We start from the raw sequence: 3,905 nt of genomic DNA, 5'->3' as shown, positions 1-3,905 counted from the left end.
TTACTTTGGAAATGTAATAGGTTACAGATTACAAGTTACCCTACTTAAAATGTAATAAGTAGTGTAACTTTTCAATTACTTTATTAAAGTAATGTAACTGATTACATTTGATTACTTTTTTATTACTTTTCAAAATTTCTAATGTTTTCAACTGTTAATCATTTTCAAACATGTAAACCAGGCAAGGTTAAACTTACCTTAAAATGTGCTCAACACTGATAACTGTCAGACTTTCGAAATCCTTCATCACTTGAATTAAGATTATAATATTTTAATTTTAAAGGAGACATTGGATGCAAAATATCTTCATTTGCATATAAATGTGTCTTAGCAGTGTGTGGACACAACCACCCTACAATGATAAAAATGCACTCCTTTTTTTTAATACCCCAAAAACCTAAACAGTCTCAATTATCAAGCCATTTTGATTTTGGAGTGAATACCAGCACTCTCTTCCGCCTTCAATACCCCGACTGAGGTGAGACCCACGAGCAAGGCACCAAACCCCCAACTTTGTTGGTGTGTGTTTACGATGTGTGTGTGTTTCACTGCTGTGTGTGTGCACTTGGATGTGTTAAATGCAGACCACAGATTCTGAGTATGGGTCACCATACTTGGCCACACGTCACTTCAATTCACGTCACTTTCACTAAATTCGTTTATGTCTGGCTGCTCAAATCATTTTACTCCAGACCATTCAAGGCAAGTTTTGTTAAAAAGTTAAAACTCAAGGATGGGTCAGTACCCATTGTTCATGATCCAGCTGTACCTCCAGAAGAAATAAGTCTCACACTTTTTATTTATTTATGGTGTTATTTATTTACTTAAGGTTATTTATGACCTTCCTATATTGTGATAGGACAGATCAGACATGACAGGAAGTGAAGTGGGAGAAAGAGAGGAGGGGGCAGGATCAGGAAGGTCCTCAAGTCGGGATTCGAACACAGGACATCCAAAGCACAATGGCGCTATATGTCAGCGCACTGCCCACAAGGCTTTTAAAATTTTTTTATGATTATTTGCAAATCATGTTTGCTCTTCCACAGAAGAGAGGGGCGGGGTGAGCAAATCTCATTAGCATGTAAAGAGATATGCACCAAAACGAGTCGCTGTGAACAGAGCTGTTTTTGACAAGGTAAAAAGGGTGTTGTTTTACACGACCACTGAGACCGTTTCAAGAATACCCTAAAGAATCATACCAACTTGAGGAAAATGGGCATCCGATGTCCCCTTTGAAGCACAGCCACCACAAAGTCAGACTTACTTTAAAATCATTCTGTGGTTAAATACATATTTAAAATCATAACAAGAAATAGTTTAATAGCTATGATACTGTTTTTGAAATCAAATCTTTGCATAGCTATGACAGGAAACACTGGAATCTAACAATGCCATAGAAAAAAATCTTAAAAATAGTCAATCTTAAAAAAATAAAGCATATACATAAACCCTATCAGATAAGCATGTTATAAACTTCTGAAACATTGGTGTTTCATATTTTAGAGCAGTCACTGCAATTTATGGAAGAACTCAATTAAATCTGTATGTGGGAGTGTGTGTGAAAAAATCAGATGTAACCCCCTTTGTAATCCTTAAAATTTTCATAAGTAACTGTAATTTAATTGCACATTTTTTCTTAGTAACTGTAACTGATTACAATTACTTTTATTTTGTAATTAAATTACGTAATTCCGTTACATGTAACTAGTTACTCCCCAACACTGATTAAATGTACAATACAATACACTGTATTTGAGTTCTACTTGTTGAGTATAAAAATAGCATAGATAAAAATAAATGTTTTAAGTTGCAAATAATTATAATAATAGTTCATAATGATGCAGTACTTTTCAGTAATTTAACTACACTTCAAACAGTGCTTTTCACAATTTTGCATGGTTGCAAAGCAGCTTTACATACATATGTGACCCTGGACCAAAAAAAACAGTCTTAAGTAGCACAGGGATATTTGCAATAGCCAAAAATACATTGTATGGGTCAAAATTATAAATTTTTCTTTTATGCCAAAAATCATTAGGATATTTAGTAAAGATCATGTTCCATGAAGATATTTTGTAAATTTCCTACCATGAATATATCAAAACGTAATTTTGATTAGTAATATGCATTGCTAAGGACAACTTTAAAAGCGATTTTCTCAATATTTAGATTTTTTCCCACCCTCAGATTCCAGATTTTCAAATAGTTGTATCTTGGCCAACTATTGTCCTATCCTAACAAATCATACATCAATGGAAAGCTGTGAAAATTGACCCTTATGACTGGTTTTGTGGTCCATGGACACAAAAAGAAAGAAGTTACAAAAGTAAAGATATGTAAACAACATATAGTCATTTTTCTTTTATGCCAAAAATCATTAGGATATTTAGTAAAGATCATGTTCCATGAAGATATTTTGTAAATTTCCTACCATGAATATATCAAAACGTAATTTTGATTAGTAATATGCATTGCTAAGGACAACTTTAAAAGCGATTTTCTCAATATTTAGATTTTTTCCCACCCTCAGATTCCAGATTTTCAAATAGTTGTATCTTGGCCAACTATTGTCCTATCCTAACAAATCATACATCAATGGAAAGCTGTGAAAATTGACCCTTATGACTGGTTTTGTGGTCCATGGACACAAAAAGAAAGAAGTTACAAAAGTAAAGATATGTAAACAACATATAGTCAGGGATTTGAAATGGTGAAAGAAATTCATGAACTTGATCAGAAGGTTTATTACTTTAGTATATTCCCAATAGGCTACACTCCATTGCACCTGTACCAACGCACTTTTTTCCCATTAATTGTTCTTTAATGTCCGACAACGACAACGTTGCACTTGGAAATGTGGACTGCAGCTCTTTGGGCTGTCAAAATATTATGATTAATTATTATTAAACAAATTTTTAAAATTATCCTGACGAGCCCTCTAAACTACACAAAAAGTTAAAATGTCAAATAAACTCAGAGATGTTAACTACATGAAAAGTAACAAAATGTATTAAAATAATTTCAATTCATACACTGTAAGACATTTCAAAGGGTTTTTACTGTAGTGTCTGGACCACCCAAACACACAATATATATTTTGTTAGCTAGATTTAACAAATACTCTGTAACACCCCATGAACAGGCCCCTGGTTTCATGGTAACCTGGACACCCGATACATTTACAACCTTGTGAAATGTGAGCTGAGACTCTCAGCTGCATTTCACAGAAGCAAGAGGCACAAATGCACAGTAGAAATGGACTTTTCTACTAATTAATTCATAGGAAAACCTTTCTTTGAATGAACACACATATTCTTCAGTCCATTGTGTATATTACTGCTGTTTTGTATTAATCTGTTGTATTATAGACTATTTTATTCATGCTTACGATAAACCACTCATTCATATAACCTTACATATACCGTGTTTAGTATCTATGAATTCGCCTTCTGATGATCTAAACAAGAGTGTATATTATATGTTGGTACATAGGCAATATATTAGTGTCCTGAGAATCTTTAGTATTTTCGATTCAAGCTAAATATCTACAGCGGATCTAAAATATGAATAGTTAATTATAACTAGTTATGGTTAGTTATTCATATTTCCTGTCATGAGCTGAGTCGTTACATTACAGTAACTTACTTAAGCCCGCCGCCTCTGCTCACTCTAGCCCTCCGGGCGTTCCTCACTCTAGCCCCCGACCTCTGCTCACTCTAGGCCGCCACCGCTCACTCTAGGCCACCATGTGTGACGCTGTGTATCGTTGTGAAAGCGAAACTACTTTGTTTGGCCTTCCAAAAATGGACACGACTAGAAATCAGTGGTTAAGTTGTATTTACAACACTGTTCCAGAACACTTCAACCCAAATATTCAGATGTATGCAGCACATTTTATGGAGGAC

Source organism: Sinocyclocheilus grahami, unplaced genomic scaffold, assembly GCF_001515645.1.
Source record: "Sinocyclocheilus grahami isolate Dianchi unplaced genomic scaffold, SAMN03320097.WGS_v1.1 scaffold108.1, whole genome shotgun sequence".
Taxonomy (NCBI): Eukaryota; Metazoa; Chordata; class Actinopteri; order Cypriniformes; family Cyprinidae; genus Sinocyclocheilus; species Sinocyclocheilus grahami.
This window is presented reverse-complemented; position numbering follows the sequence as displayed.